Here is a 14,546-nt window from a genome sequence, read left to right as displayed (position 1 = left end):
TAGCATATTAGAAAAATGGATGATGGATGTCTCCATATTACTTCTTCCATTCACATATGAATTTGAAATTCTGCTATGTAATATAACAGCTCAAACTGAAAAGGAAAGGAAAGGAAGAGTAACTTAAAGAAACTTGGGATGATCTAATTCTGTCATCAAACAAATTATCTAACCTTTGCATACCCTGAGTTGGGAGGAATGAGTATAGCTTGCATCATAGGATGAGCTTTTGCTCAAGGAACCTCCCGCAGCACCAACTTCCCCTCTCACTGGATTCCCAGAAGGAACAGGTCTTTCCCCTTGAGGCAGGATATTGAATGATCTTCCTCTGGAAAATTCAACCACCCCCTGATAATGAAGGAAAGCTAAAGAGCTACAGTTTGGCCCAATGAGTGACCCAGTCAGATGACCTCTCAAGAGCATTCAGAGTTAACAAAAGCCTCCAGTACTGCTCTAATCACCTTTGCAACAGTCACACCTACACATGTAAACTTCACCAGGACTTCTTCTCAAAATACATAGTATGCAAAGCAGAACAAAATAAATGGACATTAGCAACTTGGAGAACCAGAGTCCATGGATGGAAGAAAAGAAACTTCAAAGACAAATATATACATATTTAGAAGTAAAATGTGATACGGTAGGATGGGGTGCTATTAAAATAACTTGTACAGGACAATTAACTCAGCAGAAATTGAAAACTCAGGGTAAGAGTTGGAAATTCTTGGTTAAGAAAGTCTGCATAAATTAAGCCAAAAACATATAGTGATGGCACATGTCTGTAATCTCAGCATTTGGGAGGCAGGAAAATCATAAGCTCAAGGCCAGCCTGAGCTATTTAACAGACCCTATCTCAAAAAGAAAAGGGCTGGAGACTCGATTCCCCAGGACCCAAGTTAGCCAAATGCACAAGGGGGTGCATGCATCTGGAGTTCGTTTGCAGTGGTAAGAAGCCCTGGCATGCCCACTCTCCTCTCTCTCTCTCTCTCTTTATGCCTCTTTCTCTCTCTGTCTGTTGCTCTCAAATAAATAAATAAATAAAAATAAACAACACCACCAAAAAGGAGCAAAAACTTAGAGTAAAAGCATGATGAGAGAGGTGGGAAAGAAGATATATGAAAATTAAGGGATCCATACAGGAACTCAAACGTCCCAACAACAGACAAGTCAGAAAGAGACTGGGGATAAGCAAGGAAGGAGGAACTCACAGTGGAAAAGTTCCTGGACATGCATGACGTTCACTTCCACATTAAAAGAACCTGGTGAAAAATCTAGGAAAAAGGTTAAACACAGATACCCACTAGTCACATAACTAGCACTAGAAGCAAAGCAAATAATATCCATCTCTTAGAGGGAGGAACAGATTCTAAAAACAATTAAAAACTAGGGTAGTGCTAGACTTTGCTGAGGTATCATTGGAAGGAGGAAGACATTCAAGCCTTCAAATCCCAGAGAAAATATGGCTCAGCCTAATTTTTTTTTTTGACAGCATCTCACTCTGTAGCCCAGGGTGGCTTCCAAATCACAACCCTTCTATTTCACCTACCCAAGTGCTAGTTTACAGGTGTAGAACACCATGCTGGGTTCCAATCTGAATTCTTGGCTCCAATGCATTGAATATGTACGTGTGTAGAGGAAATATATTTTCAAACACACAAGATCTCAAACCTGTACTTCCCCTGCCTTATCGTAGAGGCATCTGGAAAGTGTGGTCTGAAAAGTGTAACCGTAAATGCAGGAATAAGGCAAGAGAGACACATGCATGGCTTCCAGGAAGCACGGCTTTCAACACAAGAGAGAACTGATAGACATGAACAAGACGAGACTGAAGGGAGATGGCAAGATGACAGCTGGACAGCAGGCTGAGCAAGCAACCTGTCCAGACTAGAGCAGGCTAGAAGAATCTGGTAAGGATTGCTTCCAAAAGAAAACACGATAGAATATGTAACATTGCTGTACATATTAAGATGAGATGAGGCCAAAGGAAGAGTCTGGGCTTCATTTGTGAGAAAGGCCTAGAGAACAAAGCATGGGAGTATTACTTTACATACAGGACAGGGAAAAGTAGCACAGTGTATTCCAGAGCTCAGCAACAAAGAGCATTTACACAGCCTTGGTAAGATGAATAAACAATGTCAGTCTACCCTGGGGGTGGGGGGCACTCTCCCTTACTTTAACAGCATCACTTTTTAAAAAGTACTAATGCCCACTCCACACCCTGGTGTGTTACATCAGCATCTTTGGGAACAGGGCCTTGGGAATGTGGCATCCACAGCTCCCCAGGTGATTACACCATGCAGAACCTGAGGACCATGAGCTCACCAAAGAGACAATTTTCACCGTCTGGTATACTACTCACAAGTCCTCACCTGCAGCTGCAGCTGCAACTGCTTATAATTTTGATTTTAAACTGTCAGCTATGTTCCACCAGCTCACACAGTCAAACTATCCAAAAATGGATGCTTCCTGTTCTGTCTGAAAAATGGCACGGCTGACTTCCTGATGTCAACATGTAATGCCTCCTCTACTGGTCACGGAGGCCTCCCCGACCCACTTTGTTCTTTCTTGTGCTCCACAGGTTCAAATGCCAGTAGCAGACGAGCTCTCTAAAGTGAAAATAATTATTTTAAGAACCCAAACAAAGCAGCACTGTATGGGAGGGGTGGGGACTAAAGAGTGGTTTTGCAAATGTCACAAAACTTGCAAATGGGTGGCAAAGAACCAAACTAGGTAGCAGATGAGCTGGCTGTGTGTTCACCTCTAGGGAATAAGTAGCTATTGAAAGGGAAGGAACAACTGTTAGATTTCATGGTTGAAATAAGCATGGTTTTGGTCAGTTCCAGGAATGACATAAGCTTTTCCACTATTCCCTAGAGCTCACATCTATCCCCAAACTCCAGAGTTCAGAGTCACAACTGACCAGTTTCATGGCCCACAATGGGTCCAAGGATGTTGAGTTTCTATTCAACTATTCTAACCCTCTAGCCATGTGTATGTTTCAAGGAAAATAATCTCCATGTTGTATTTAACTACACTTGGATCCCTTGGTAGAACAAGCCTATGTCTCCTTCCCTCATTAATCATTAAAGACCAAAACTACCAGCACAGGCTCATGTAAAGATGACTAGGTGAAGATGGCCTGTCAGCTTGTGAGTCCTTCTGTTTGGTCTTGCTGACTTAGCAAATACACCATCGTTCTGGCCCAGTGCCTTGTCCTCCATCCATTAGGCCCTTTCAAGCAACCAGTCCATGTTGGGTTCATAAACAATCCTCTCTTGTTTCTCTTACTACACTTGAATCTCACTAAAAGGATGGGACACATGTCAGATCAATGCCAAAGATGTTATCAATGTATTGCAGCCCACCAAGGATAGCAATTTATTTCCTCATCTGAAGTGAAAGGGAGCTATTTTGTTTGAATCCTTACCAACATTTTATTTTTGACAATCTAGTGCTACAAAAGGCATTTCATTATTTTTAAGTTCACATTTCCCCATTGAGAACGTTAAAAAATGCCATTTGTGTCCATTGGCCATTGACTGTTGCACTTTTGCAAACTGCCTCCCAGAATCTTTTGTGCACTTCTCCATGTATTTGTCTTTTTCTCTCCCTGTTGTTGTTTGGTTGTTTGCTTTTTCTGAGGCAGAATCACACTCCAGCTCAGGCTAACCTGCCTCACTTTGTAGTCCCAGATAGGCCTTGAACTTAAAAGTGATCGATCCTCCACAAGTGCTGGGATTAAAGATGTGTGCCACCATGCCCAGCTCACTCCCTATTCTTTACCCTTCTAGTTCTTTTTGTTTTCAGGTTTCAGCTTCTTGTAGGCAGGATGACCTGTTAGAAGCATGCTGTACTTCTCATTCATCTTTCTCATAATTCTTAAACATCAGCTCTTGAGTGCTTCTCTTTTTATCATACCTCAAGGAAAGATAGTGGGTGGCCATCTTAGATACCACTGTCACCCCTCCAACCAGAAAAATACCTTCCAGAGGTTTAATAAAGGAAGAGGTGAAGGTCCCTGGATTTGGCATCCATGGGATACAGGGAGGGACTCCCTGCACTGCTGACAAGAATTTCCTACAAAGACAGTTTACAAAGATGAGGACAGGGATAGGGAAGCCAGCAAAGGACGATGAAACCCCTAGGCCAGCAACAGTGAAAAGAGGAGGCAAGCCTAGGCTAGCCACAGTGAGGAGAGGAGGAAGCCTGGGCTAGCAACGGTGAGGAGAGGAGGAAGCCTGGGCTAGCAATGGTGAGGAGAGGAGGAAGCCTGGGCTAGCAACGGTGAGGAGAGGAAGAGAGGAGGAAGCCTGGGCCCAAAGAGGACTGACAAGAGGCTAGCAGGTGGAACCCTGCTATGCCCAGAGCACATCACCCCTTGGCTCAAAGAAAACCTTCTTCCACATGAGTCCTTAACATTTCAAACTCAAATCCTACAAGATAGCAGCCTGTTTAAAACTACTTCAAACAACAAATAAAACTAATTACTAAACAAAGCCCACAGAAACAGAAGGCAGAACCAGGCCAGAAACCCTCTAATTACCTTCCTGACAACATAGTCCACTTGCCTTGTGACCCAGGGGCATTTTCTGAATTCCCCAGACCTTGGTCTCCCCATTAGAAAACACTGTGTCGTATTCTTGCCCCCCCCCCCCCCGTCCCCACTCCACCACCAATAACTTCTTTTTCTTTTGCTCAAGGAACACTCCTTACAGAAAGAAAGTTGCCAAATCCTGTACTATCAGCCAACTTCCACCAGGCCTTGGAATTCTCAGCAAATAGCTAGTTTTGCAATTCTTTTGGCTTTGCCAACCCTCCAGGGTAAAAAATCTTCCCACAAGGATTCAAGACTTGCAAGCAAAGGAAATCTTTGAGAAAAATCTGGGTTGATGAGCAGCTAAGAAAAGCCAGGAGGAAGGAAACACATCTATATATGTTTGTGCAGAAAATAGACAAGGTTGCAAAGCAATGTGTTTCTAAAATACTGCTTCTATGAAACCAACCTTCTGTTACTCCTTTACTCTTTGGTTGACTGAAAAAGGCAGGGTGCTTCCCCATCTTGAATTCATATCCTCCTCAGCCAAGGCTGGAAAATGTAGCACTGCACTGCTTTAACACAGGGACATCCATCCGTGTGCAAATCCTGCCAGTAATCAACTGATCCTAGGAACTGCCTGCCACCTTTCTTCAGTTCAGTGCTATCCCAGGAATGGTAAATTATAACATTGAATTTGAAGGATGAGAAATAATGCATATAAAGTGTATGCCGCTCATGGGCTCCAAATACATGGTAGCTACTTTTTAGCACAGGTATTGTAGTTCGGAAATCAAGAAGGTTTTCTTATCTAACAAACTTTTCATAGGTACCTCTATAACAAATACCTCTTGAGCTCCTATCGTAGGCTGGGTGATAGACGTGACAGAAGTATGGAGAGTCCACATGTTCCCAGACCTCCTGAAGCTCAAAATCTGATGAGGAGGAATGTTACTCAACTCTTGACCAAACAAATACATAGTTGTCACATCTGATAAATTCCATGAATGGCAAAAGAGTGTTTTCAGAGAGTAAAGTAGGGGTTCTAATAGAGCCAAGGAGATCAGGAACCAAAAAGAAGGAATTAACAAGCTTTAGAAGCAAAAGTTTATCTAGTTGTAGTGGTGGGCACCACAGGCCAGTCAGTGGGAACAACAAATGAAAGAAATCTGAGGCCAAAAGGGTCACTCTCTTATGAAGCGACAGAAAGTCTCAGGTTGTAAAATCAGATAAGCGAAGGCTGGTGGAGGGGATGGTAAGTCGTGGAGTGTATGGGTCTGACTCTAAGTCATTTGAAAGATGGCACAAAAGCAGAGACAGACTCTCAAATGAGCAGTCAGAATCTCCCCTTGTAACCTTCCTTCAAAGATTACCTCCAGGCCCCATGCCAGGTAAGAGGAGCCACACTTTCATGACTGGAAGACATTTCAAAGATATTATGCATATATGTAGTCCTTACCTTCTCCTTGCTTGATAAAATACCTGCCCAGAAGCAGCTTATCAGGTGGCAGGGAGGGGGGAGGAGTTTATTTCAGGCTTACAGTTTCGAAAGGAAGCTTCATCATGGTGGAGGAAGCTGGCTCATTTCATCATACCACCGCATCAGAAAGAGAACTCAGCAACCACAAGATGGCTCCGAGCACACAGTAGTCTAGACTCAAGATCCGCCCCCTCCCCATACACATTGAAAAGTTGTTAGAGTTACAGGGTGGCAAAGAGAGAATGACCTATACATTCATGACCCCACAGCAAATGCTAATAACCCCACTGAGGTTATATCCCTGCTTTATATCCCTGCATTATATACCTACTTCCCCACCCTCAGTGGGTTGAGGGTGAGGAAGCAGGGGTATGAGTATAACACAATGGCAATATGGCCAACATCAGATGCATTCATATAGTAAACTTCATGATTAATAATAAAAATGGATCCTCCCCTAGTGACACACCTCGCCTAGCAGGGCTCCACCTGCTGGGGTGGAAGTGGGAAGTTCAAACACAAACACTTGAGGCTATGGGAAACGTTTACATTCAGCTCACCATAGCATTCATGCTTACATGGCAAGTGTGCACCTGAATATACATATGCATGTGCCTATATATATGCTTCATTGTCATTTGCCCACCTTGAGAAATGACAATGGTCACTCCTTTCACATTCCTGGATTTTCTAAATACACCCAGCAGGGTATTTCCCATCAAACCTGTATATGTGTGTGGATGTTGGTATGTCTATTTGCCACTCCGCTGAATGACCCCCACTCTTGCAACCTGGGCTGATATTTGTCACTGCCTTGACTGGAAGAAAATAATGGCAATAGCACCATGCAGCTTCTTAAGCTAGAAGATTACAGTGCCACACACTTCTGCCTTGCTTTGTGGGGGCACTCATTCTTAGAACCCAACTGCCATGCTCTGAGAGGCTTCAAGCTGAGCCACATGCAAAGGCCATGTGTCGGTGAGGAGCCAACAGCCACATCAATCCTGAGACATGGAAGTGATGTAGTCTGGGGTGATTCCAGATCCAGCTGCCAAGTCACCAGGGCTTGCAACCTTTCCAGCTGAGGTCCCCAACATAATGAAGCAGAGAAAAGCCATCACCACTGTGCCCATCCAAATTCCAGAGCAAAAGCATTCATGAACAAAGACATTAAATAGCTGTTTTATACTGAACTTGAGGGTGATCCTGTTCTATATGCATAACATACACATATGCACAATCGAATAAGCATATATGTGTGTGGAAATATATTTCTGAGCTACTCTCTTGAGCATTTTCTAGAGAGGATGTCTGTAATTACTCCTGAATTAGAACCCCTGGGCTTTTTGTCACACCACTTCTGGAAAAAGATAGCTACATAGTTTATGTCAGACCAAAATTAAACACTTTTAAATCACTCAAAATGTATAAAATAATATATTCTGATTGAAGAAAATAAAGTAAGCATCATTAACAAATCTACCACCTTATTTCAATGGGCTTTGAACAACAGAGATCAACAATGAGATCTTCATCAGCAACAATGAGACAGAGCACCTGGGGTTTGTCTCCTCATGGCTGAAGGCCCACGGGTTTGGAGCACGTTTGCAGATTAAATAAATGTCCATAAGGTGTGCTTGGCACAAAGTCTGGCACCCAACAGCCCACCACATTGTAGTTACTATTACTACTTTTTTCAGTTAGAATTAAGATTTCTCTTCATTCCAGCACTAATGCTCTCTGACCTAAATTAAACAAACCTCATGTTCCATCTCCACAGAAACAAATCAGTATAGATTCTTCTCCACACTGCCTGTAACTGAATACTAAACACACTAAGAGTCTTTCAGATCACAACTGAAACTTTTCAGTATATAACCAAATCCAGGCTTATGTTAGAAATCAAAAAACGATTCCTGAATTCCATAATAAAAGTATTATACAACATTATGTAACATAACTGCCACACATCTATTTGGATTGGGAAAGAAACTGTTCTTTTCATAGGGAAGAAAAAAAAGCAAGATCAATATGTGTTAGAAAATAAGCTTCTGAGAATTTAATAATGACTGCATGCTATGATTAAGGCATCCCCATGGAATTATGAAAATATCACAGTGCTTCATCCGGATTGTGGCACCAACATCAGGGAACACCAGTGGGAACCAAGAATAAAGCCACCTTAGGTTGGTTTTTCCTTCAACCCCTCACTCGTTCTGCGACTTGAACCTAAGTGTCCAGCCTAAGATACCTAGTCTTTTTTGAAAAATATTTTAAATATTATTTTAATTTATTTGAGAGGAGGGCATAGATAGAGAGAAAATGGGCACACCAGGGCCTGTAGTCACAGCAAACAAACTCCAGTTGCATGTACCTCCTTGTGTATTTGGCCTATGTGGGTACTAGGGTATTGAATCTGGGTCCTTAGGCTTCACAGTCAAGTACCTTAACTGCTAAGCCAACTCCCCAGCCCCATCTTGTCATTAAAACAAAGTTAAATGTCAAGTCTTTGCTTTATCCATTCTGAAAAGACCATTATGTGGAGTGTCTTCCAAGTTTGGGGGTGTAAGAGTCACTATTTAAGTGTTGAAAATGCTGAATGGTAATTTCCCAAGCAGAAATGTCATCATTTGTAGATTTACATGCATTAATTAATATGTTCAAGTGATCTTCAAGGAAAACTATGCCTTGCTATTAAAGGCTGCTGTACTGCACCTATTGAAACCACCATGATCCAATGGAAGGAAACGTAGAAATAACATGTCGTTTTTTGAAGGGGGGGTCAGATAAACAGAGGCTGGCCAGCGCCATCATGAACACTGTTGTGTTTTCCCAATTAAATCTTTCAGGCGCTAACATTGATGGGAAGAGGTAAAGAAGAAGAGAGAGGGATAAAGAGAATTGTAAAACATGAAGAAGAAACAAGGGGAAAGGTAGAGATTGGTGGGGGTGAGGGAATGCTATGGAATGGCACCTGAGTCAGGAGCACCTGAACACAGAAATGTCAACACCAGGGAAACCACTGCAAAAATCACAATCTGGTCATCAGGTTCCAAGTTTACAGTGCCTGACACCACATTACCCCCAGATGATCCCAGATTTTCATAGGGGGTGCAACCTCCTGCAACTGATTACTTAATTGTGGGTGTCACATTCATCCTCCAGAAAATAATGTATATCCTGCAAAGTGGCGGGAATCTTGTCACTCATAGGACTCCAACATGCTGGGAAAATGGCCAGAGTATAAACTGACTTGGAACAGCCCTTTCCAAAGGTAGCATGAACTATAATCACCTGGTTTCCCAACCAGGAAAAAAAAAAACAAAAAAACTGGGAGCCCTTACTGACACTAAAGCAGTGGGCACATGCCTGGCAGTTCCGAATCTGCCCTTGGAAAGAACTCTGCTTCCCTCAAATGGCACAGCTCCCTCCCGGATGTCAGCACCCATGGCCAGAAGATCTGATTCACAAGCAATGGAGAGTTTCGCAGGCTTCTCTGAAGATTAGGAGGCCTCTCTTCTTATTACCATATATGATGAAGTCTGTAGAGAGATCTGCTAAGACCTGAATGCCCACTGAGTTTCACCATGAAGCACCACACAGGCAATTTAAGGGAGAACCATTTCTTGATTGATAGTGCCTTTAAAAACGTGTCACCGTCACTATCAAAATGTCTTTATTCTGTGCTTTACAACACCTCCTATCAGAGCTGTGTGTATCTTAACACTACAGCACATATTTGTTACTGCTCCCCCAACACACACACACACAAACACACACACACACACACACACACACACACACACACACACACACACCATTTAGATGACTGTTTTCCCCACAAACCCTGTCACTTGAAAGGATGGGATGTAAAATCATTTAACAACATTCCTCCAAGTCCATCCTCCTCCCCCCTCCTTCTTAAAGACAGCTGCACCTCGGAGTCCAAATTGTTTTCAATGGACAACTGTTCCGTGCACATTTCTCCACAAGGTCTATTTTAGCTCCAAAGGGGACAAGGACAAAGATAAAAACCAAAGTTGTGTTCCTGTGCACGGGCGCGCGCGCGTGTGCGCGCGCACAGACCCCCTCCCCCGCAGGGCACCGCGGACAGCGTGAGGAGTGGTCGATTCCCCAGCAGCAGCAGCAGGTCTGCGGAAGGAAGGCGGCCGTGGGAAAGGAACCCATATGTTCCGGGTGAGAAGCCCTACTACAAGGAGTCATTCCTAAGCCCTGTCTGGTGGCTAACACTCTTTTCCCCATTCGAAGTTCCTAGCACCTGTTCCGGAAACAACCACAAAGGTGACAAGGCGCTGCCCACCCTGCCTGATCTACATGGCGAGCCAGTGCCGAGCGGGGCGTAAAGTACCAGCTAACCCCTGCAAGCCTGCAGCCAGCCAGGAGTACAGGCGGTTACCTGCACAGGTACCCACTCCTATCAGGACAACTTTCTCACTGGCCTTGGACGTGCGGGGGAGGACTTGTTGAAGATGAGTCTGCCTGCCACCTCTACCACCTCCAGTCCCTCAGGATGGCAAGGGAGAGAGGCAAGAGGCGTAGGTAAAAGTGTCCAGGGTGCCCGGGTTGGGGGGTGGGAGGCGGGGGACCGGCTGCTTCTGCTGCACAGCGTGGTCCGGGCTCTCCTCCTCCCGGGCACAGCGGAGGGCTGGGAGAGTGCCCGGGTCTCTCCGGGGAAGGGCGCGGATGGGGGGAGGTCTGGCCAGGCCCGTGCCCAGCCGCTCCTCGCCGAGCCCCCGGAGCCGATCCGGAGCCGCAGCGCCCACTCGGGGCGAGCGGAGGGCACTCACCCTTCTGCTCTCGCAGGCTCGACAGCGACCAGAGCAGCAGCGCCACCGAGGCCAGGAAGCAGAGCTGGCTCAGCAGAAGGTCCCTCCGGCGGCGGCGGCGGCGACGGCGGCGCGCGCGGTCCTCGTCGCTCGGTGGTGGCGGCGGCATCCTCGGACGACCGGGCTGCGGGCGGCGGGGACGGGGACAGCGACTGGGGTCGCGGGCGGCCGCGGCGGGGACCGCGGCAGGAGGAGGCAGCCCTGCGCGCAGCAGCCGCGCGTCCTCGCTGCGCTCCCACCCGGCCGCCGCCTCCTCCGGCTCTCCCTCCTCCTGGCCGCTGCCGGTCTCCTCGCCGTCACCCTCGTCGTCGCTATCGCTCGGTCCCTCCTCCCCCCCGTCCTCCTCCTCCTCCTCCTCCTGGCCGCTCGCTCGCGCCGCCGCCTCCCGGCGCTCGGGATCCCTCTCCTCCTCGCGCGCCATGGCTCCCACGCTCCGCGCCCGCGCTCGGCCTGGGCGGCGGCGCGGCGGGGGCGGCCGGGAGGCGGGGGCGGCGGGGGCCGTGGAAGAGGAGGAGGAGGAGGAGGAGCGGGGAAGGACCAGCGGGAGGAGGGCCCGCCACTGGCCAACTCGGCCGGCCGGAGAACCCACCTCCACCCCGGAGAGGACTCCGACCTCTCGGGGCTGCGGGAGCGCGTCTTGGGGCCGCCCCTTCTTTACTCCATGTGCTGAGGATTCGGGGCCGGGCAGCAACGAGCGAGCCGCCGGGGTGGGGTGGGGGTGGGGGGCTTCCCACCGCTGGCCGCTGCTAGGCTCACCCGGCCTGCCTCGGGGTCGGTAGGCGGCGACGGTGGGGGGCGCACGGGCGGGTGGTAGCGGGGAGAATGCAACCCGGCGCTGGCCAGCAGGCGAGGATGGGGCGCGCGGGGAAGACACTGGGCTGACCTGTGCGCAATCCTGCAACCTTCAGGTGCCAAGAGAAAGTGCCCGGGCTACGAGTTGCTGAGGCTGGACACACTCACACAAACGCGCCGGCGCCGACGCTCCCTCCCCCTCCCACCCCCCACCCCTAGGCAGAGATCGCCAGAAAGAAAGGTTGGCCTGAAACTTTCTGAAGAACCGAGAATTGCTTCAGCACCCTACCACCCACTGCCCAGAGCCTGGACCTTCAGAGAAGGTACTCCATTGCCTGTGTCTGGCTACGGGTGGTGATGACTGTCTCCTACAGCAGGCCTCTCGGGTTCCCCTCTGCCCCTTTGCGGAGATCCCCTTGGGTGCCCCGCTCAGGTCCTGGAACAGGCCTCCTCAAAGGGTTTTGGTTCACTGGGGATGCCCTGGCTCCCTCGTTCTGGCCCAGGCTCTTACATTGCTCCTTGGGGAATTGAACCAAGCCCAGGTCTGTGGTGGAGGGAAGGGGAGGAGAGGGGGAAGGAAAGGAGAAGAAATGGTAGCAAGCTGCTACGGTCCTTAGTAGCAAAGGCCCGAGGGTCCCTGGCCAATCGGAGGAAGAGGTTTCTAGCTTTCTGCATCAGCCTGCCTCACCCCGGAAGATAGAGCCCAAGACGCTCCTATTCTTCTCCCATTTCTCCTGTCCCAACCTAGGGAAGGTGTGGAGGCTGGTGGAACTACCATTCTGCAGCAGGTGCCCACTAGACAGAATACGGAGTGATTCCAGGCACGCTCCCTCTTTCAACTTGGGCTTCCCTGGCATCCTCCCAGGTGCCTCCCTGAGGCTGCTAGCTGGATGCCACCCAGGGAAGAAGAGAAGCCTTTCGCAGTGCTGCTGAAAATAAGTCTTGTTCCAGAAAGGATCAATGGATCTCCCAGAAACCGGGTATCTACCTGGGTATCTATGTGAAAGCTTTTTGGAAGGGTGAAAGGACGGTGGGGAAGAAGCTGTCCCTGTGCCTAGGTTGCAGAGGGGCCAGAGTCCAAATGTGTCCTCCATTGTGGTTCATCTCCCACCCCATAGCATGCCAAATGCCACCTGACGGTGTCGGGGGACGCAGTTGGTGGTTTCCTTTCCACAGGAGATAATTTTGCCTTTATAGCATGGAGGACTTTCATTTTCTGTGCATACACTTTATTCATTCCTGTATCCATCTTGCCATCCTCATGGCCTCGTGCATCACACCGGCCCTGCAATGTCTGGGAGGGGCTTTGCCCAGGTTGCCAGCTACTGAGGAGGACTTAAAACTGTGTTGGTTCATCCGAGTCGGAGCATGCTTAGAGAGTTCTGCAGTTCTGTGACATCCACTGAGCATTCCGAGACACGGAAAAGAACCTTTAGGAACTCAGAATAATTCAACTAATTAGTAAAGACACTCAAACAGTGTTTCAGGGAAAATAAAAGGTGAGTAAGAGAAAATATGGAACTCACTGGGTCAGGGAATGAACACTTGCTCACAGGGGCAGAAAATGCCTGCCGTAGACAGAAAGACTTGTGTAATCTGGTGATGGGCAGAGGTGTGAAGAAAGGAGGAAGGAGGAAAGAGGAGACCAGGAAGTAGAGATTTCCTGGAAGACAAAGGACACCCTTGTGGCCCAGAGAAAGAATTCTTTGAGTTGTTGGTCATTTTGACACATTTCAGAGCAAAGGACAAAGGGACACAGTGAAGTAGAGAAGGAAGATGAAGCCAGCAGCCTTCACCCAGGGAGGGTGGTGGCAACTTGTGGAACTTCCAGCCTGGCAACACCTTAGTTCTCTGATGGGCTTCTTATTTGCCCAAGTGGTGGCCCCTCTGCAGGGATTTTCCTGAGATCAGGGAAGTTCTTTGTCCTCACTCTGAATCCCACTCTCAGGCAAGTATAGAGTGGAACAGGTTCTTGCTGTCCAATCAGTACTGGAGGAAAAGGGCCCCAGCCCCGAGGAAATGCCCTTATCAGGGAAAAGTGTCATTTTTGCCCTACGTCCACTTCCCAGTCTTGGAGGTTTCAGAAAGCTGAAAGAGGAGCAGGAGCGAGAGTAGAGGATGTCCCTGTGTTCTCCCACTGTTGGGAACCTTACGGATACTGGTGCGGTTGTGACTTTCATTCTTTGATCCATTCACATTTGATCTTTTATTGTTTTTTTTTAAAAAAGTTTTTTGTATGTTCAATTTATTTGAGAGAGAGAAAGAGATAGAGTACAGAGAGAATGGGCATGCCAGGTCCTCTAGCCACTGCAAACGATCTCCAGACACGTGCCACCTTGTGCATCTGGCTTACATGGGTACTGAGGAGTCAAACCTGGGTCTTTTGGCTTCACTGGCAAGCGTCTTAACTGCTAAGTTGTCTCTCCAACCCATTTTTTGAGGGTAGCTTTCAGAAGAAAACTCCAGGCTCTGAGCTTATACCTGAGGATGAATTTACTTGGAAAAAATAGAAAATAGGCATGATCCTGGAGATGCTAGACTCCTCCCCACCCCCGCTTCCTGCTCCAGGAATGTACACATGTATTTACAGAGCATCTCCCACAATGAGCTGGAGGCTGGATTCCCCCTCCTGGGCCCCAGTTTTACATACATAGCATTTCACTTTCAGTTACCTGAAGACTTAGAACTGAATGTGGGGAATAGAGATAACTCATTGTTAGCATAGCTGTGCCTTTCCAACAAGCAAAAAATCAAAAGCCCCTCCTGTGAAGCCAGGCATAGTGATGCACATCTGTCATCACTGATCTTGGGAGGTGGAAGCAAGAGGATCAGGAATTTGAGTTCAGCATGGGCTTTATAGTGACACTCTGCGTTAGAAACAAAGAAAACACCA

General features: G+C 47.6%; 1 protein-coding gene across 1 annotated transcript in view; it reads right to left on the bottom strand.

The window, feature by feature from the left end:
* Positions 1 to 10,943, bottom strand: part of Slc24a3 (solute carrier family 24 member 3) — a 558,530-nt gene extending 547,587 nt beyond the window's left edge. Inside the window, exon 1 of the mRNA XM_004668736.3 lies at positions 10,823 to 10,943. The gene's annotated coding sequence lies outside the window, so the exon portion shown is untranslated. The remainder of the gene's footprint in view (positions 1 to 10,822) is intronic.
* Positions 10,944 to 14,546: the final 3,603 nt, after the last annotated feature.

Source organism: Jaculus jaculus, chromosome 8 (assembly GCF_020740685.1).
Source record: "Jaculus jaculus isolate mJacJac1 chromosome 8, mJacJac1.mat.Y.cur, whole genome shotgun sequence".
Classification (NCBI taxonomy): Eukaryota; Metazoa; Chordata; class Mammalia; order Rodentia; family Dipodidae; genus Jaculus; species Jaculus jaculus.
This window is presented reverse-complemented; position numbering and strand designations above follow the sequence as displayed.